The 23,137-nt window shown below is 33.9% G+C and overlaps 1 long non-coding RNA gene across 1 annotated transcript; it reads right to left on the bottom strand.

Moving 5' to 3' along the window:
- Positions 1-283: 283 nt before the first annotated feature.
- Positions 284-19,902, bottom strand: LOC119192190. Its single transcript, XR_005113591.1, has 3 exons — positions 19,511-19,902; positions 6,124-6,198; positions 284-299 (listed from the first exon to the last, which is right to left on the bottom strand). It is a non-coding gene; the product is annotated as an uncharacterized LOC119192190 (long non-coding RNA).
- Positions 19,903-23,137: the final 3,235 nt, after the last annotated feature.

Here is a 23,137-nt window from a genome sequence, read left to right as displayed (position 1 = left end):
CCTTCCTTCCAATTGACAAGGTTTATAAGTTGCTGTCCACAGTTTTGTCAATATGTCAGCTGAAATTTACTACTTATGTGCTGGTAATATTAGATCGGGCACAGAACTAGTCGATAGACTCATAGGACTGTAGGTACTCTTAATTCTAGCAATAGGTAGTATTTTACCTGAGGAGCAGAGTGATGTAGTTGTGTGTACTGTATGTGCGAGTTCTGGACGTTGGCGGCAGTGCTGTGTTGTCCATGAATCAACGGAATATCAAACTCCTCGTCACCACAAACGAAAGGCGTATGAAAAGTCTGTAATAAGAAAATTTATTGAATTAAGTATTCATATATCATATGCCTACCTAACTTCTCTGCACCTCAAACTATGAATTATTAAAATCAAAGGTTTTAAACATTAATTTACAAAGTTTCTTCAGTTTATAAAACTATAAAGAAGTTTTCTCACCAACAAAGGGATAACAAGCACATTTAAAACGCAAATTAATGTTGTGATGTTCTTTTCTACTGGTAGATTATATTTTATTTATATCTAATTTTGCCGCGTCACTTACTAATCAAAAGTTAAATAATTATCCCGGTAGTTATTTATGTAAATATATGACACCAATTGCTACCCATTGATGTTTTTAAAGCGCGATAATTTGTCTTAAAATTTATACTGCAAATTGAGGTTTACTTTGTGCCTTAGGCCAGTCCTTATTAGGACCATGCCATAACTTTTAGAAGACAATTATCTGATTAACTGTTTTATAATTACTGCCAATGCGATCAAACGTTTTTTTATTATAATAATACACAGGGAAGATTTTCAAAACATAGTACGGTTTTGTAGTAAGTTGGTATAAGGCATTTTTTATTTATGATGAATTTCACGTGAAGGCAGTTTCGCTGAAATTTATATACTTATATAAAGTCTGTAAACTTTGTAGGATTAAGTACGGGTATGAGTTCTGTGTGTTAAATTTGTTAGAGAAAGGGCTATACCTACTCAATTTTTTTTTGCTCTATATTAGCATAGCGTACAATAATATGATATTTGTTCAAACGTTAAACTTTGTAACACAGTTATACACCTGTTGTGTTGCCAGGCTAGTTCCAAATAATCCACAATGACAGGGATTCGCTAAATCATTCACCCTTGGTTATAAGACGGTAAATCTGACGATACTAGTTATCAGTTTGTGACAAAGCTGGCCATTGAGATTGATTACCGTATCGATTTAAAATTAGTAGTCAGCGTGTATACAGTATCACAGAAAGATTTTCATTTGTAATATGATTGCCATTTCGGAAAATATATTATGAAATTTTCCATTGCTACATGATGTACATGCCATGCGTTTAAAGTTAAACGATCTTCTAGATCTTATTGTCAGAATCTATAGAATGACAATAATTTTATGCATGCGGAGCTGCTTCCATTACAATTTCCAAGCGAAGGACCAATTCCAAGTTTGTTCAGAGTTTTTCTTTTGTCAAAATGACGGCACTGGTTGTAAGGATGTTAAACCGTCGTCAGAATCGATATCAAAATATCGTATTATGCATTATTTTATACTTCTGAAAACTTTGCTGTCACTCTAAACACTCTATGTAACTAAGGCATGAATGCCTCGGTAGCGTAGTTTTGTACCACTGTAGCGTTGAGGTCTTGGGTTCGATCGCATGGTCGGGCAAAGTGATATTAGGGTTTCCTACTTAGTACCAGCTCGGAGTCTGGAATTTGTGCCCAATATGGCGATAGGCTCGCCCTTTATCACATCATGGATCGAAATAGACATAGCGGAAAGTGGGTGCGCCAGTTGCGCCTCCGCCTACCACGTCGGGTATAAAAGGCGTGAGTATGAGTGTATATGTTTTATTTTATACTAGCTTCCGCCCGCAGCTTCGCCCGCGTGGATTTCGGACTTCAAAAATGGAGCCGGTCGCGAACGTTCGAGAATGTTCGTTTTACGAAGCTACTCACTAGGGTATTCGCTAGCCTCTAGGTGCCAAGCAAGCCGCCTGCCTGTGCGTTCGCGACCTTATATATATACAAAAATAATCTTTATAGCATGATTCAGTATTCACGCATGATGGCTTATTATTAGCGTATTTCATGTATAACTTTGGTGTTTCTATACCGATTTCTATGGTTCTTTTTTTATGGAATATTTTATAATGTTAACTTTTTTAATTAGGGATGACTGAGAGTGTTATAAAGGAGACAAATAAGTATAATGAGAAAGCTTCGAACTGCTAAGCTATCGGGAGTTACACGTGTTATTGTGAGTCAACCATAAAAGATAGACATATGCTGTCGTGGCATATTTTTTACATAATTTTAAGGAGAACATTTCCGTTACACATGATTTCTGTGTAGCTGTAACCATTAAGGTTGCACACGCGACGGAAGCTTAAAAAATGGAGTAACTTCTCCCGTTTTCCCAACATTTTCCTTCACGGCTCTGCTCCTATTAATTGTAGCGTGATGAAAAGTATACTATAACCAGCACAGGAGTATGAAAAATAATTGTACCAAGTTTCGTTAAAATCCGTGGAGTAGTTTTTGTTTCTATAACGGTTATACAGACAGAGAGACAGACAGACAAAAAATTTACTAATTGCATTTTTGGCATCAGTATCGATCCCTAATCACCCCTGAAGTTATTTTTATTTTGGAAATATATTTCATGTACAGAATTGACCTCTCTACAGATTTATTATAAGTATAGATAGATATAGATAGAAGATAAATTTTTCCGCCTTAGTGGCGGGCAGCTGCGTACTTAGACTGTAAACCGCGACTCTTGGGGTTTTGGATTATTACTTATTGTGTTGATGGTTTTATCGTTAAATAATAGGAGCTCCTGTTAAATGAGACCGATAACCAAACTCAGCGAAGTTTGGGTGCCTTAGCTATGACGCTACTTAATTCGTCAGGGATAAAGAGGTGGAATTTTGCTTTTTTAACCGACTTCAAAAAAAGGAGGAGGTTATCAATTCGACGTGATTTTTTTTTTTTTGTATGTTTCTTACCTCAGAACTCGCTCATTTATGAACCGATTTGGAAAATTCTTTTTTTATTCGAAAGAATTTCTCTCCAGATTGGTCCCATAAATTTTTTCAAGATCGCTTTGGTAGTTTGGTTTTAAAATTAAAAAACTAGAATAATTATGTCGACCGAAGAAAATGAAATCGCGAATTTAGCTTTCCTGTGACGTATTTAATTATGTTTTTGCATTGAGTTTGGTTGACTGTATTTCTCACATACTTATACATATAGCATAACATCTTTTCCCGTGTCAGGGTAGACAGAGGCGTAACATTTCATCGCGATAGTCGTACTGTGTGTGAAACATATCAGTTGTGGTTTTGGGTTGGGTTTAATTGACTCTACTTCTTACATACATACATATATGTATATAGCATCACACCTTTCCCCTTTTAGGGTAGGCAGAGATGTAACACCACAGCGCAATAGTTATAGTATGATCGTAATATATCAGTTGTGTTTTTGCGTTAGGTTTGCTTGAATCTACTTCTTACATACATATATATAGCATCACACCTTTTCCCCTTTTCAGTGGTACTCAGAGGTGTAACTCCTCAGCGCGATAGTCGTATCGTGAGCGAAACACAACTATGCCATTGAGACGGTCTATTTTTACTAACACAAAAAAGCAAAAAATAAAAATAATTTTAACAAAAAATTAAACCGCCTTCAAAAACACTCAAAACCAAAAAATAATTTCACATAACAAGTATATATTGGATACCAATTTTGGAGTCGGTGCTTAATTAAAATTGATAGTTAAGCTAGATAAATACATTAACGAATATACGAAAAAAATGTGCTGCCAGCGTACAAAGTCAGCAAGTCAGATCGTCACCGGAGATAAACACATCGCCGCAGTACAGCAAATGGAAGCTATTAAGGAAATATTTAAATTTGTGAACTGTACACTAGCCAAATTCTTCCCCTGTTACATATAGCTGGTCAAATGTGGGTGTATTACACTCCCTGCCTCAAAAAAGAGGAAATAAAAAGATGAAACACCATACATGTGCTTGGTATTACACCTTTCACTGTGTATGTTGTAGTACACGCAAACCTACTCTTTTTAATTGATTTGAAAGAAATTTAGCTCATAGATGGACTATGCAACAAATATAGCTAACTAGCAATTTTAATTAGGTACCGACTCCAAAATTGGTATCCAATATATACTTGTTATGTGAAATTATTTTTTGGTTTTGAGTGGTTTATGAAGGCGGTTTAATTTTTTGTTAAAATTATTTTTATTTAGTTGCTATAGTTAAAAAAATATAAAATATCTTGCACTGATTAGAAGGTAATAGAACTAGATTGAAATATCTTATTTATATATATAACAAAGTTGTGGAGAGTTCCGACTCTTGTTTATATCGCGATTATTTTTAGTTATTAAACTTAGTGTCACATCAGTCGTTAAAAAATTATCGAGATTCCGGTAATTAAGAGATGTAAAAGTGTACTTCGAGTTGCTACCTTAATCGTAAGTTTGTTTTGTAAATAACATAGCACATATCGACATATTTTGATCAATAATCTAGTGACAGAATAGACACTGATTTAGGTGATAAACGAGTCAATTTTGGTACGTGCGCGAAGGTCAAAGGGTAATCTAGACAAGTAAATAAACTAAGGGCCGTATTCAGAAACCTTACTAAGCTAAATAGGGAGCAATGCTATATTAATAACTGTGTTGCTTAGTGCTTACGGCATGACAGTCTTCGCAACGCGTAAGCATTTTGGAGCAGTGATTGGTTAATATTGAGATACAACTTTACCTCAGTTGGCTGTCAGATACACAAAGTTGAACAGAGCCAAAGAAAACTATGATTTCGTCTGAGGATTTCGCCGATACTATGTATTCGGGTGCACCGTGCTTTCAGATAGTATTATTCGCACTACGGGTGTTAGTTTCACAAATTGCAAGTAACGAAACAGTACGCTGTCATTTCATGTTATTTTTGTGTGAGACAATCATACTTACAAGCTTGATCTGGCAAATTTACATTGTAGACAAATATGTCCACGATGCGTGGTTCGGTCACTAAAAGACTTTTGTTGAGATTGTTAGATAATACACTTTACGATTTAAATAAAGCTTATTTTGTATAGATAGAAATGTACAAAAATATATTTGTCTGTACATCTACGTCATTAATTTAAAATATGTAGTAAAATGTTACTCTCAATAACTATTTTTAGTGAATTTTGAGATATAGGTTCAATACCAACTACTGAGGGTTCCTAATACATTGGAATTACTTCGGTTTATAGGTCTCGAAATAAACATCGGCTTGTGTTTACAATCATCAAATTCGTTAGTGTAAGTCAAAAATTGCTTCTTTGATTTTCTTGTATAGGACTTTGTTAATTTTATACTTTCAATATAATATATAATACTTATTAATATTATTAGGACTTTATGCTACTGTAAAACTTTAATCTTTCACATTGTACAATATGAAATTTAATATTTATATATCTACACTGAATATACAACTTAAATTGGTTTAATTTCATTCAAAGCACTTTTAGTTATCGAACGGCAAATTAATCAATAAAACATGAGGCCAGTATAGGACTTGTTCTATGTATGTTGCAATATAGTATTTGTTAGTTAATAATTATATGTAAGTACGGAATAGTGTGCACCCAGTTGTGGTGTTAGTATTTAAAGCCAATATTTTTAGAAGTTATCTATTCGAAATTTACAATACATATAAAACGAAATAAACATCATATTATTGCTTCTACATATTATCTCTATTTTGATTACATATTAAATTTTTTTTATGATGTAGAAATTGTTTTATTATTTAAAAACGCATGCCACTAAAATTGTTGTTGCCAAGCATTTCCGCCTGAAGCACAAATTATGATAATTTGTAACCGACACTATTAGATATTCAATAAAGAATATTTTGGTAGTTGAACATTTTCAAAATTATCTCAAACTGTTTTTTTAAAGAAATTTTTCTTAAATATTTCATATTCCTGCCCTCAAATCATGGGCATTAAAGTTATGAAATGAATGCCCTCGGTACCAACGCCTAGTGCTCGAGGAAGGGGCTTAATACTGACCTGATCATTCATAGCGTACACGCTGTTTTTTGCGTCGCGCGGGACAGGTAGCGGGGCCTCCAGGTTTTCTGGTCTCTGAAACAAAGAAAATAGCAATATATTAAATGTTTAACACAAGTTTTATGAAACAACTCTCTGCAACGAGTTGATATAACTTTCACATTTATATTGGGTAATATTATGCCTGAGCGCAGTGTAATTTAGTTCAAAATATTTTGTCTAATCGGAATGTTTCATAATGTATGTATTAGTATAGTATGTCTGTGTGCGGTATTTGATTAGGACACAAAATAACATTACTTATTGGAAGTGTATCAATCATCAATTATGTTTTTAGAATATTTGTATTTTTCAGAAATGTTCTTATAACTTTTCTTTAAGTTTCATTTGCCACTATCGATTAGCTGTCGGAAGGGCAAGTGCTTTCTCTTCAATATAATATGTTTTGTACTCAAGGGGATGACGAGTGACGACCTCGTTAAAATGGAATATTTTTTATAGCTGATAGTTCCTATGAGTTAGTCACCTTCCAGGGTCGGGCTATATATATATTCAGTAGAGCAGAAGGACTTAATTCTATAAAGAGAAGCTGCTTCTCTTAGTGGACAACATTATAATATACGGACAAGACTATGTTTATCATTACTTATAGTTTGTACTTACTTTCCCATGAAAAAAAGTAAAACGATGTTAAGGTAGATATATATATCTATTAAAGGAATAACATATAATAAGTGCTTATGACATTGTTTGGTAAAATTCTAAAGAAAAAAAATCAGCCTAGATTGAAGAGTGGGAAAAGATATTTAAAATAATACGATTATAAAACTGTATGTGCAAGAAATGGAGAGCAATAATCTTTCGTAATATTATAATCTATTTATTAATGTATTTAATTGTTTACAAGCTCTAAATGTATGTTGGTCGCTTAAAAAATACCGTTAACATATCGCCATATTACAAAGTGACGTTTAATGAAACTTGGACGTTATGTACTAATAACAATAATTTTGAAAAATGATAGGTGACAGACGAATCTCGCAATATTATGTATGAACTAGCTTTTGCCCGCGGCTCCCGCCCTAGTTATAAAGTTTTTCAGGCTAATGTTTTCCGTTATAAAAGTAGTAGTTTTCCGGGAGCCTATGTTCTTCCCAGGGTCTCAAACTGTCTCCATACCAAATTTCATCTTAATACGTTGGATAGTTTTTGAGTTTAACACGTTCAGGCAGACAGATGTAGCGGGGACTTTGTTTTATAATATATTTTTAGAACTTTTAAGAGGAACAATCCCGTCATACATCATTGTTTCATAACCTTAACCATTTACGCAGCGCACGCAACGGAAGCTCTCAAAACTAATAATTTTTCCCCGTTTTTGCAACATGTTTCATAACTGCTCCGCTCCTATTGGTCATAGCGTGATGATATATAGCCTATAGCGCTCCACAAATAAAGAGCTATGCAACACAAAACGAATTTTTCAGTTGAAACCGATAGTTCCTGAGATTAGCCATTACTGCTCCTTTCCTATTGGTCATAGCGTGATGATATATAACTTTGAGCACTCCACAAACAAAGGACTATTCAACACAAAGAATTTTTCAGTTTGAATCGGTAGTTCCTTAGCCATTACTGCTCCGCTCCTATTGGGTATAGCGTGATATATAGCCTATAGCTCGTAAGGGCTATCCAACGCAAAAAGAATTTTTCTGTTTGGACCGGTAGTTCCTGAGATTAGCGCGTTCAAACAAACAAACAAACAAACAAACTATAAAAAAAAACAAACAATCTATATCTATCTATACTATTATATAAAGCTGAAGAGTTTGTTTGTTTGTTTGTTTGTTTGTTTGTTTGTTTGTTTGAACGCGCTAATCTCAGGAACTACCGGTCCAAACTGAAAAATTTTTTGCGTTAGATAGCCCCTTGTTCGTGGAGTGCTATAGGCTATATATCATCACGCTATACCCCAATAGAGCGGGGCAGTAATGGCTAATCTCAGGAACTATCGGTCCAAACTGAAAAATTCTTTTTGCGTTGGATAGCCCTTTATTCGTGAAGTGCTATAGGCTATATATCATCACGCTATACCCAATAGGAGCGGAGCAGTAATGGCTAATCTCAGGAACTACCGGTTTAAACTGAAAAATTCGCTTTGTGTTGGATAGCTCCTTTATTTTGTGGACCGCTATAAGCTATATATCATCACGCTATGACCAATAGGAGCGGAGCAGTAATGGCTAATCTCAGGAACTACCGGTCCAAACTGAAAAATTCTTTTTGCGTTGGATAGCCCTTTGTTCGTGGAGAGCTATAGGCTATACTTAGTCTGGCCATAAATACTGTTACACTTAATTATAAAAAAATATTACATTTGAATTTCGAATCTGTCATTTTTATACGATTGTTCATTGTGTTTTCTCATTTTGGCGCCAATACATTGTAAAATATTTTGCGATATTAAAATGGTGTGGGGTGATAAAGAGAACCGAATCGCTGTGATAGCATTACACAAAGTAGGTATGGAGCCAAATGCAATTTTTAAAAACTCTCCATACACTTGGTATTAGTAAAATGTTTGTGTACCGGGCTATTAATAGGTACAATGAGACCTCCTCTGTTTGTGACAGAAAAGATCTGGCCGTCCACGTAGTGTTCGTACGAAAAAGGTGGTCAAAGCAGTAAGGGAAAGAATTCGAAGAAATCCTGTCCGAAAGCAAAAGATTTTATCTCGGGAAATGAAGATAGCACCTAGAACCATGTCGCGTATTTTAAAAGATGACTTAGGACTTGCAGCCTATAAGAGACGCACTGGCCATTTCTTAACTGATAATTTAAAGAAGAATAGGGTGGTAAAATCGAAACAACTACTGAAGCGGTACGCAAAGGGAGGTCACAGAAAAATTTTGTTTACGGATGAGAAAATTTTTACAATTGAGCAACATTTTAACAAACAAAATGACCGTATTTATGCTCAAAGCTCTAAGGAAGCTTCCCAATTAGTCGACAGAGTGCAACGTGGACATTATCCGACTTCAGTGATGGTTTGGTGGGGTGTTAGCTATGAAGGAGTGACTGAGCCATATTTTTGTGAAAAGGTATCAAAACATCGGCACAAGTGTATCAAGATACCATTCTTGAGAAGGTAGTTAAGCCCCTTAACATCACCATGTTCAATAACCAAGTATGGTCCTTCCAGCAAGACTCGGCGCCGGGTCATAAAGCTCGGTCCACGCAGTCTTGGTTGGAATCGAACGTTTCGGACTTCATCAGAGCTGAAGACTGGCCGTCGTCTAGTCCCGATCTTAATCCGCTGGATTATGATTTGTGGTCAGTTTTAGAGAGTACAGCTTGCTCTAAACGCCATGATAATTTGGAGTCCCTAAAACAATCTATACGATTGGCAGTGAAGAATTTTCCCATGGAAAGAGTGCGTGCTTCTATTGATAACTGGCCTCATCGTTTAAAGGACTGTATTGCAGCCAATGGAGACCACTTCGAATAAGCTTTTATATTTTTAATTGTTTTATATTTATGTATTAAACTGACACACTGTAAAAGTAATAAATGTTATTTGCAGTTAACAATTTTCTTTTTTCTTTATTACAATATTTATGGCAAGACTAGGTATATCATCACGCTATATTCAATAGGAGCGGAGCAGTAATGGCTAATCTCAGGAACTACCGGTTTCAACTGAAAAAATATTTTTGTGTTGGATAGCCCTTTGTTCCTGGAGTGCTATAGGTTATATATCATCACGCTATGACCAATAGGAGCGGAGCAGTAATGGCTAATCTCAGGAACTACCGGTTTGAACTGAAAAAATCTTTTTGTGTTGGATAGCCCTTTGTTCCTGGAGTGCTATAGGCTATATATCATCATGCTATGACCAATAGGAGCGGAGCAGTAATGAAACATGTTGCAAAAACGGGGAAAATTATGAGTTTTGAGAGCTTCCGTTGCCTGCGCTGCGTAAACGGTTAAAGTTATGCAACAATGATGTATGACGGGATTGTTTCACTTAAAAGTTCTAAATAATATAACAAAGTCCCCCGCTGCATCTGTCTGCCTTAACGTGTTAAACTCAAAAACTACCTAACGTATTAAGATGAAATTTGGTATAGAGACAGTTTGAGGCCCTGGGAAGAATATAGGCTCCCGGGAAACTACTATTTTTATAACGGAAAACTTTAGCCTGAAAAACTTTATAACGCGGGCGGAGCCGCGAGCAAAAGCTAGTACTATTATATAAAGCTGAAGAGTTTGTTTGTTTGTTTGTTTGTTTGTTTGTTTGTTTGTTTGTTTGTTTGAACGCGCTAATCTCAGGAACTACCGGTCCAAACTGAAAAATTCTTTTTGCGTTGGATAGCCCTTTGTTCGTGGAGTGCTATAGGATATATATCATCACGCTATACCCAATAGGAGCGGGGCAGTAATGGCTAATCTCAGGAACTACAGGTCCAAACTGAAAAATTCTTTTTGCGTTGGATAGCCCTTTATTCGTGGAGTGCTATAGGCTATATATCATCACGCTATACTCAATAGGAGCGGGGCAGTAATGGCTAATCTCAGGAACTACCGGTCCAAACTGAAAAATTATTTTTGCGTTGGATAGCCCTTTGTTCGTGGAGAGCTATAGGCTATATATCATCACGCTATATTCAATAGGAGCGGAGCAGTAATGGCTAATCTCAGGAACTACCGATTCGAACTGAAAAAAATATTTTTGTGTTGAATAGTCTTTTGTTTGTGGAGTGCTCAAAGTTATATATCATCACGCTAAGACCAATAGGAGCGGAGCAGTAATGGCTAATCTCAGGAACTACCGGTTTCAACTGAAAAATTCGTTTTGTGTTGGATAGCCCTTTATTTGTGGACCGCTATAAGCTATATATCATCACGCTATGACCAATAGGAGCGGAGCAGTAATGGCTAATCTCAGGAACTACCGGTTTGAACTGAAAAAATCTTTTTGTGTTGGATAGCCCTTTGTTCCTGGAGTGCTATAGGCTATATATCATCATGCTATAACCAACAGGAGCGGAGCAGTAATGAAACATGTTGCAAAAACGGGGAAAATTATGAGTTTTGAGAGCTTCCGTTGCCTGCGCTGCGTAAACGGTTAAAGTTATGCAACAATGATGTATGACGGGATTGTTTCACTTAAAAGTTCTAAATAATATAACAAAGTCCCCGCTGCATCTGTCTGCCTTAACGTGTTAAACTCAAAAACTACCTAACGTATTAAGATGAAATTTGGTATGGAGACAGTTTGAGACCCTGGGAAGAACATAGGCTCCCGGGAAACTACTATTTTTATAACGGAAAATTTTAGCCTGAATAACTTTATAACGCGGGCGGAGCCGCGAGCAAAAGCTAGTAGTATAGATTTATGATAAAACATTTAATAAAAAGATAACCAAAGTGTGATAGTGCCTACTAAATAACTAAGCAGGGGCCTGTATATTTTGTTACTTGTTACAGGTTGGTACGCCAATTCTCTATCCAGTTAGTATTTCTTAATATTGCGATATTGAATGGCAAGAGTTGCGCGCTCAGGTCGAGTTTACTGTCGCACAGAATTTGCTTTGAGATATTTTACTTTTCATGATTACGGCATCTACAATATATGACGAAAACGAGGAAAGCTGGCAAAGAAACAACTGACAACAATATTATTTTTAATAATATTTTATAAATAGACAAAATGTATAAAACAATGTTGTTTATTTGCATATCACTGTACTTTTAGATTACTCTGAGGTTTCTTATATGGTTTTTATAAATATTGTGGTAGTTTATTGCGCTTATCTATATATTTGCCTATCTTTATACTTACAAATTCTTATTCAATTAAATTTTAAAATACATAATAATTATTTATTTCAAGGTTTTAGTTGAGTAAAATTCGAATGTTAAAGTATATATGTGGAACAGATAATTATGTTTGACAGATGTTTGATACGATCTTAGACATAAGTAATTCACATATTTATTTTGCACATGTAATTAATCAACAGGAACCTATCAAACATTTCAAGGTGCACAATACGTATCTAACTTTAAGAATAGAGATCATGTTTTTTTAAATATGCGAAACACATTTAGTCGCCATTCATAAAATAGTGTTTTGTAACAATTAATAAATAAAAAAAATATTTATAATTATCTTGCGATGTCTTTGCAAACAGTTTGTATGCAAGTAGCATCTATAAAGTTTAAACCATAGAAATTCTACCTTTACTAAATAATAATTATCGTTTTTATTATAACAATACAAATCTTGTCTAAGGACTGTAATTTTTTTGGCACTTACGTGTCTTTTAAATTCTAAAGAAAATATTTAATGTGAGTTTTATTGCTGTTGCGCATAGGGGCGCACCTATTAGGCCCAGTTTCACAAGTTCCAAGTAAACTTTATTTGATAGTTTCACAGCTAATGTAGATAGTATCTACTCATTTTATTACAATTTATTTGGGAGCATAGATTAGACCGCGACTTGTGTATTAGGTCAGTTTAAACATTTATTTGACAAATAGCATTTACTCAGTTGTGAAAGAGGTCCTTAATGTCTGTTGACTGCCTGTGCCAAAGTATTTTTCGCTCTCGGCTTCGCCTGTGTAAAAAGCCTTTCCGCTACAAAAACCTAAATCAAGGGCAATCTGTATGGCGCTGTTGTATGACGCCAGCGCTATCTACTCAAAAAACAGATAATAAATTGAAATATTTTCTACGGGAGCAAATTGCCGGGATGAAAAGTGGCCTGTATATTAATCCAGGACTTGGAGTATTCGTATGCCAAATCCGTTCAATTGTTTCTGCATTTATATTGACGCACATCCAAATATTTGTATTAGTAAGATTAAAATATTAGTCAGATAAGATAAAACAATATTATTGAGTAATAAAATCATTGAAAAATATTACGTAAACAAAATGATTTTGGGCTGATGTTTGAATTGTCAAATAAAAGTTATCCATCTAATAATTTATGACCTGCCTGAATAAAAAAGTGAGTCAAATTGACAAGTTTATAGGCACCTACATAAAACTGTTATTTTTAATTCGTTTGTATTGTAATTTATCCTACAAATAATTTTTATCTGATTGAAAAATGAGCCATAAAGATAAAAAAATAAAATTTATTCAACATACTGTATCGTTTTAAAAAGTATACTACCAACATTTTTTTCTAATTTTGAAGTAATTTTTAAATACGCAATGATTCTACTTATTTTACCTTCTGTGGTCCAGTTACTCGCCATTGACCTTTATCAGGTTAGGGTCAAAAGTTTGACCTAGATTCAGATAGTAACTTTCTGGATTGGTAGTGAGAACGACAACAGAATATACATTTTTCATACTCATTTTATCTGGTATTTTGTGCGCGGTAGAGGCAAGTTGTTCGTAGTTTTGTCTATAAGTTCAATGCACTGGGTCGAACAGTTCTGTACCATTGATTTTTTTACACGTTAATATACCATGTGTAACCTAATTGAAATGGAACGAATGGCAGTTTCAATATAAGCAACGACCTCTACCTGTCAATCTAAGTGGTGCAGAGAGAAAAGAAGGTACATATTTAATACGTGGAAAAATAGAGTGTTTTAAATGTGTAAAATATAAAAGCTATGTAGTTTTATTTACATATTATACTGTTTATATCCGGTTCCAACAGATCGACGTGATTGTATCGACTGCCGAGAGGTAATCATCTCTCGTCAGTCGACATTTTACTTATTGGATCTCGTCCATTTACCATTAGGTGCAATCGGGTCACTTTGCCATGAATATATATTACTTCATAATATAGTGTCGAAATAATGAAACTATTGGGTTTAAAATAATGTAGGAAACAATATAGCAGAGAGAATGCTGTTCTGCGGTACACCCGAGCCTGGGCAGCACTAATTGAAACAATCGAGAAGTACTGGCCGCTGAAGTACTCAAAAATCACCAGCAGAACTGTTTTATTTTTAATACATTTTTAATGACGATTTTCGGTGCCTTACTCGTCTCTTACCACTGATTAGTTACCGGTTAATATTATTTTCAGGCAGATTAAAGGCAGCTTGCTTTTACTAAACGTAAGTACTCCTTATAATTATGAAGAGTTACGGAAAGCTTTCGCCTACAAGTCGGGTATTTAAATCTCGGTAAAAAACGTACCTACGATTAATTTTCTGTATGTTATTGTTAAAAGATATGCTATAAGTACATTATTAGAATAAAAAGTAAAACATTCTGAATTTTGTAATTGGAAATTATCTTACCTAAATAAACTGGAAATTTAGACATCATTTAAAATAGCTTTCTAACTCTATTTCTGGGCATCAGTTGCAATTTAGAATGTTAATTATTAGAATAGAGATAACTTGCGTAGTTTTATTCCTAGCTTTATCTTTGTGAAATCTCACAGTTGCGATATCAGCAGCGCATTTATCTATCTTCTATATCTATATCTTCTATCTTCTTCTATACTTATACTTATGCTTATACTTATACTTATAATAAATAAATCTGTAGCAAGGTCAATTCTGTACATGAAATATATTTCCAAAATAACTATCAGGGGGTGATTAGGGATCGATACTGATGCCAAAAATGCAATTAGTAAAATTTTTGTCTGTCTGTCTGTCTGCCTGCCTGTCTGTCTGTCTGTCTGTCTGTATAACCGCTATAGAAACAAAAACTACTCGACGGATTTTAACGAAACTTGGTACAATTATTTTTCATACTCCTGTGCTGGTTATAGTATACTTTTCATCACGCTACAATTAATAGGAGCAGAGCAGTGAAGGGAAATGTTGGGAAAACGGGAGAAGTTACTCCATTTTTTAAGCTTCCGTCGCGTGTGCAACCTTAATGGTTAAAGCTACATAGAAATCATGTACGAAGGAAATGTTCTCCTTAAAATTATATAAAAAATATCCCACGACAGCATATGTCTATCTTTTATGGTTGACTCACAATAACACGTGTAACTCCCGATAGCTTAGCAGTTCGAAGCTTTCTCATTATATTTGTCTACTCTTACGTTTATAATACTCTCAGTCATCCCTAATTAAAAAAGTTAACATTATTAAATATTCCATAAAAAAGAATCATGGAAATCGGTATAGAAACACCAAAGTTATACATGAAATACGCTAATAATAAGCCATCACGCGTGAATACTGAATCATGCTATATGCTTCCTTCGATTTCACCAGGATCCCATCATCAGACCCTGACTGGACAATCGGGATCACCTGCATACCACCATACATTAAAAAAATATCCCGATAAATTGAGCACCTCCTCCATTTTTTAAGTCCGAAATCCACGCGGGCGAAGCTGCGGGCGGAAGCTAGTTATTAATAGATAACTCATTAAGATCTTTTTATCCAAATTAATTTATTCCCAATTCATAATTAATTATATTTTTTCATTAGTTTGTTTCAGACATATTAATCTCTTTTTATCACTGTACATATGTAAGTATAGTATATTTAGTACTATTATGTGAATGGATAATAGTACGTGAAACTGGGTTATGTAAATATTGTATGTGATATATTTATATGTTTAGAAGAAAAACTAACTGCGGACTTTTAATATTAAAACCGTTTTAATCGTTGTTCCAAAATGCGATCGATCAACGTTGTAATAGTACCTTGGACCGCGAGTCGGTCTCATACCTCTCGGACCGGTTTCTGTGGCACACCGGCTGTGGTACCAATGGACCTTTATATACATACTTACACACACTAATACCAACAACTAAGTGAAAGGACACGCCGATAATTGCTATTGGATTTTGTAACTAGCAACCACTAATATTAAATTATATTTATTGAATTATTAATATTTCACTAATTTTGAAACTAATTACGATGCTTAGCGCTATTCTGAAATATTTATTCTAATAAATACATAAATGCATCCATGTACAACTCGTGTCTTATTATTTTCATTTTGAATATATTCTTTTTTAAAATAAAGAGGATTTCAAAGTCTTATCCATTTTCTAACCCATAAATCTTCATAATGTTTGTTTATAATGTAGCATCCATGATTGTGACGATACGATGTTTCTAATATGTTTTTAGAGCGTGGAAAGTAGAAAGTTTTGTAAAGTAGGCAAGTTATTGCTCTTTGGAAAATATTATATATTTAGCTAATTCGTTTATATTGTACAAAATGTGGTATCGTTTTTAAAGTAGATCTAGCACTAATATAAATTAAAACCTTTAATCGGCACATAATTCGATGTAAGAAATCAAATTTATAAAATGAATTAACATATTTCCTTTGGTAGCAATGTTTCATAAAAATATTTTCATAAGAATGCATATTACAATTCAAAGTAATGTAGCTGTGTGCTGGTAGACAAGTCTCTAGGAGGACGTAATTGTCGGTCACTGACCTCGTTTTGTTCCTTCCACTAAAATAGCATTAAATCAATTGATGTTATTACAATTGGAACAACTTTCATCATAACTTGTTGACTGTTTGTACAAAGACGTATATTTATAATAATGCTCTTGTGGTTGTAAAAGGTAAAAGAAATTTGTTACTTAGCAAACTTGAATCGAAAGAAAATGGCGGGTATACTGTGTTTAAAAAAAGAAAAACTTTTCACTCTATTGTATTGGTAAAAGGAGGCAATTCTTTTGTATTGTGTATAAAATTAAATGCGCCTTTGTATTCGAACGAATACTAATATTTGATCAGTTGAAGTTATCCCTACATGCCACGACTGTATGTTTCACAAGTCATTATTTAATAGTTGGTTGTGGTATAAAGTTTTATTATTACGATACGTAAGGTTTTTCAAAATAAGCACATAATTTGCATGCACTATCTGCCTTTGACAAGATTTTACTATTACCAAGTGTCCGTGTTCTAAATATCCAAAGTTATAACATCGCCCATGTTGAATATTTCATTCGAGTAGGCAGTATAATATACATGTACTAACTTGTACGAAAAATGAGACTAGGTTAAGTGGAAGAATTATTAATAAATATGTTTTTTATTCTTTATAAATGTTTTTTTATTCACATAATGTAATTAATAGCAGTTCAGATCCTATCTTATCTCTATTTCAATAGCTATGTTCTACTTTACCATAGATAGCCGTTCTTTATCTGCTTTAGATGTAGAGATATGCGTTTTGTATAATTAAATAAGTTTATGTGTTTGGACTAGTAGTGTATTTTGGGAGTGATATAAATGATGTAGCTTTGTTTACGATTGGCCATACTCCGAAGACTTTATTATTTAAATTCGGACCCTTCTGCATATAAATATGGTTTATTGGAATCCAATCCATTTAAATTTGTAGAAACTGTGCATTGCTGTGTTTTTTTGTTTGCATAATATTAATACACTCTGAGGGGTATAATATATTTAAATTCATTATAAAAGTATTGTTATAAGATATAAAATGTAATCTCGCGCAATCGTTAAAAAGTAGAGCACTCGTTTAATATTCTCTTCAAATTGCGGTGGGTTGGCATGTTTCAGCGTCAATAAGGGACCCCACATATGGTAAACGTATTTGTAATATTTTATATATAGATGATAAACCGGTATTGTTAAACGCGAAGCAGAAATCGCAATTTGAGACGTCTGTGGGTACGCTGACACGCAGGCGACGAACACAGAGCCAAAGCAGATTCTGTAAGTGGGCCATTAGACGTTAAATCTGCCATCAGTTCAATTGGTGACCTTGATGTGATTGACGTTAGATTGATGGTGTAGATATAATAACGAATCAGATCCTTCGGTATCAGATTCATACCAGGTAGACCGTATAATAATGATTGTCAGTCTGGAGACAGCTATATCTCAGCTTTCACTTATTACGTTTTCCCATATCGTGTATTTCTCATAATGTTACGTATACTAAATGTTTATAATTTATAGAGTTCTAAAGTTTTATTTAGTTAATTAAATATGAATGGTTATAAAACTAACTTTTGTGGAGTCTAGCCTAAAATATTAAATGGGAATGATTTAGCTGTATGATTCTTAAAGATTTTAAATGACCTGGATTTGTATTAGATTCCAACCTCTAGAATCCTGGTATACCGAATTGCAGATTTTTCTTATTTGAATCGTTTTTAACACTAATCGCATGACTCTATTTAAGACCTACATCTTGCCTATCTTCCTGTTTATATAAGTAGTAGAATTTCGTATTATTTAAGGCCTTATTGGTAAAAACAGTTTTTACGAATATAAGATTATTATAATTATGTCTCGGTTTTATCTGTCGTCTCCTTTTTAGTATAAAGGGGAAGCCCCATAAATGAGAATAAATATTAAACGGTGCGAAGTCATAGCATAGCAATAGTCCAACATTGTGTTGCTTTTATATAATTGTATTGGTAGTTACGGGGCTCTCAAAGTAAAACCATTATGGTTCAAAAATTGTGTAAGATCTCTAATAGAAAGCAGGCTGGAATATAATAACTATTTTTAAGGTTTTTCTAAATAATATGCATCATACACGGCAGCTATAATGTAAAGTTGTATATTATTAAGCTATGTATTTTTATACATTTTTCCATAGATTACTATGCCGGTGAATTACAATTACATTTACAATCGAAACCCACGAAATAAAGGAAACGATATATTACATTACCTGATGCTACCATAATTGAAAGTTATATATCCCAGGGTGTAATGTATATTAATAAATGTTAAAGCTACGATATGTGGTAGACTTTAGTAAGATTTACTAATGAAAATTATAAAAAAATAGACGAACTTTGCCTGTCATAATTTTGATTACTAAATAATAATCGGCATAAATGTCCCTGCATTGCGCTCGTCATCCTGAGGCATCAGATTTTCATATAATACCTAGTAATTATACTGGCCTCAAATATATTCAAATATTATTTTGAAACTAATGCTCTGCGGTACAGATATAGACAAAGCCATGATACCATAGGGTTTGCCCATAAGTGGGAGATGCTCTTACTCTTTTAATATATCTACGGCTTTGAACAAAAAATAAAAAGTAATAATACAACACAAAATAATCACACAATCACATAAAAAATTATGGGATTGAAAAAATGATATAAGGGCATGTAAAATGCGTAACAAATATGTATATACCTAAGACAAAACCAATTCCACTATTTTGTAAAATATTTAATTTATGATTAATTAAGTACTTGATACAAGCTTAGAAAATGTGTGGTACCTACATGTATATTTAGAGATTATTTAAAACAATAATAATATCCGCAGGACCGTGTTATATTAAACAAGTATGTAATCTTAACATCTTAAGGTTACTTACTACATAATATAATCCAAATATAAATATATAAAAAACAATAAAGTTATGATTAATAAAGAGAAAGTTTTACCCACCATTTAAATATTCAGTTATTGTCATACATTCCATCCAGCGAAACTATATTGTTCGTTATTAAAATACAATTAATTAATTTTCAACGTTCCGGTTTCATACAAGATCTAATTAATCTACGGAGGAAGTAGAAAATAATACAATTACGTACAACTTTAATTGAAAGAGCACTGAAGTCATTCATTCATTACACAATAAATTAAAAATATAAAAGCTTAACAGTCGATGTTACGTCCGTTTCCTCTTCACAAAAAAGAAACACATTTAATATCGGTTCGTATAAATATAACGTAAGTTTATAATTGTTAAACTTTAATATAAACGTAGTTATAGTTCGTTCGGAAACATTTAGCTGTAGCACAATATAAAGGCACGCTAGACACACGTGCGGACCGCGCGGGAAGACTGCGTGGCGGTCGAGGCGCGCGCTGCGGTGGGGCGCTGTCGCTTAGCGCGTCACATACTAGTACAGGAAACCACCACATTGTACAGGGGGCGCTGTTGTCCATTTTCCACAGGATCTTTTATCAAAAATATGTTAAGGATATAAATACTTTTCAATCCAATTACAAATGGTGAATTATTTGATGATGACATTTAACAATGTTAATAATAATATGAAATCCATAACATTACAACATGGAAAGCTGGAGGAGCATAAATTTAAGACAAAGGTCTAAAAATGAGGTTTTCGGAATTTTTCCTTTATATGTGCTATAAAACACTGCTTCATGCCAAATTTCAAAATTCTAGGTCGACTGGAAGTACCCTTTAGGTTTTCATTTCCTTAGGAGTAGTAGCGAGTTTGAAAATGTGCGGCTTAAATTGCTATTTCTTTTGATTACTTTGACATAACAGTTTGATTTTGTTACAGCTCAAAGGTATTATACTCAGGTCTACAATACCTTTAATATGAATTTCAATTTAATACCTCTACGCGTTCATGAGGAAAGGGGTAGTAACTATAAAATTATTAAAAAAAAAATTATTATATGATGTAACCAAAAATTTACGATTTTCGCAATTTTTCTTTATATACAAGACGATGCTTCGAAACAAATTTCAAGATTCTGAGTTCACGGGAAGTACCTTGTAGGTTTCGATTCCCTTACAAGTTTCGAAAATTTGCGGCATAAACGGCCGTATCTTTTGATTGCGTTGGCTTAGAAGTTTGATTTTTTCACAGCTCTAAGGGATAGTAGACCTGAGTATATAATAAAAATTCCAGCTAAGTACCTAGACGTGTTCTTGAGAATAAGAGTCTTGACAGACGGACGGACGGACAACAAAGTGATCCTATAAGGGATCCGTTTTACCTTTTGAGGTACGGAATCCTAAAACATACTAGGTATAATAATTTTTTAATGCCAATTTGTTACGCTATAACTTCGGCTGGTTATGATGGTCGAACTTCTGGGTAATTTGGTAGAGCCACGAGACAGACAATTTTATTTCCGGCTTGATTGCGTCTAGTCGATCGCTTCGGTACAATTGCCCCACAGAAACTGTTGCTGCTTCCTTCCCGATTCTCATTCGGTATGTCTCAAAGTCGGCAACATGCCCTCAATTTTAGCCCGTAACACAAGACTCCTTTCAATCTTAGCAGGATATTGTACTCTCGATACCTTCCTTTTAGCTGTTATCATTTACTACTGTCCTATACTTCTTACTAAACAATGCAAAGTTGGTGTAAATGTTTGTAAGAATATTTAATAGTAGTAAATGCAGAAACCACTGAACGTATATATTTGGATGAAATTCGGCAAACGTAAAAATAGACCATGTCTTTTATTAGTACGTAAGTTATTTTCTATGTTGATTTGCTCCAAGAGAAAATGTTTACATTTTTGCTCTGATTATTAATAATATAAGTATATGTAGGTTTTTTGTGCCACAGAATCATCCTGGGACGGAATAAACACGACGAACAGTGGGTGCACTAGTGGGGCGTCCTACTATTCGTTCGGGTATAAAAATGCGTGTATATGGACAGTTTATAAGAAATAGTGAGTTTCTAAGAAACCCTGGCAGGAAACATAGTTAGCAATTATATACATATTAATAAATTATTATTTATAAAATTTTGGTTTAGCTATTGATAAGATAGCCGAAATCTATTGGTTAGTATACATGTTTAATTAATAATTATAGCGTAATAATTAATCATAATAATGAATAAAAAGGATGTGAGAAACAATTTTTAAATTGCTCTCAAAATGAACATTTGCGGACATTCGTCTTGGCAGTCCGTTCCACACCCAACTAGGCTATCGCCGCAAATAGTATAACCCTATGATAAATCTAATAATATATTTTCATTTATCTTTTCCAGTCGTGTTGTCCAAAAATCACAGTTTGTTTCATATTGCATATCAATTGGGTGCTTTCGTGGCCAAGTGCTAAAAGCTTTATGTGAGGCGAAGATCGCGAATCGCGATCCTGATTTTTGCGATAATTACATCAAAGTTTCACCTAACATTGAGTAAGTGTGCCAATCAATTAATGCGTTAGTTTCAAATTTGCTACAAAACATATACTTCAAATCTAAACCCTATAGTTCATTGAGTGAAAATTGGAATGTATAAAAAATATTAAGTTGTATAAAGCTAATATATTACTTATAATGTAAGCGTAATAAGTCTTTTGTGGTTAAAGGTTTCCTAAACACTTATTTTGGTACTTAATATACTCCAATTTAGTACTTTTGTATTGATATGAATATAATGCTTTTAAATACATATAATGTGGACTCTCAAAAATCGTACAACCCGCAATGGTTATCATAATTCTGGCGGGCGGACTCTTTGGATGTAATTATCGCATTGACAGACTTGGAAAGTTCTTGAGTGGAGACCACGTACTGGCAAGAAGCGCATTGGTGTCCTACAAGTTGGGCGACCTCGTAAAGGTCTTAGGGAACCACAGGATGCAGGCCGATTGTAAAAGGTTGACCTGGTAATCTTTGGGGGAAACCTATATTTATCAGTGACCTTTCAAAGGTGAAAGAAGATGAAGAAGACTCCGCGATTTGGATTTTGAGTTTTCAAGCACCGATCAAATACCGTAGGTTTTCAGTTAGTCAGTCAGTTATTTATTATTACATGCATCGAAATGTTACGTCATTTTAGTATAAAAAACATCCAGAAGCTAGTACTTTCTTGTCTCTATTTTATTTGATTTTAATCATTAATTATTACCAATATATAAGTCTAATATTGCACAACAATTTTATTCACGAAATGATAATTATTTCAAGAAACAAGCACCCAGTTCGGATAAAACACTAATAATGAGGTCTACAACAAATATAACCAACAGTTTCTTTATAAATTCTCGGTAGTTCTAGATGGAGTGTCTCATATTATGCTGAAGTCCGTTTAAACAGGTCCGACCTTTTTTAGAACTCCTGTATTTCACCAGTTATATATTGAAGTAAAATAATTTACATGACGTAAAAAAATACAAAAATCCATTTGAATTTTCATAATGCAAATATGTTTATAAGGTTGGAAGTTTTAATCGCAAACATGGGTCGTAGTTTTTGATCTGATAGTGAAGTTTGATGTAAGATAGGTAGCATTTTTTGGTGCAAAGCCAACAATAAGCTAAGTGCATGACGTACAGTATAC

This window comes from Manduca sexta, unplaced genomic scaffold (genome assembly GCF_014839805.1).
Source record: "Manduca sexta isolate Smith_Timp_Sample1 unplaced genomic scaffold, JHU_Msex_v1.0 HiC_scaffold_2463, whole genome shotgun sequence".
Taxonomy (NCBI): domain Eukaryota; kingdom Metazoa; phylum Arthropoda; class Insecta; order Lepidoptera; family Sphingidae; genus Manduca; species Manduca sexta.
This window is presented reverse-complemented; position numbering and strand designations above follow the sequence as displayed.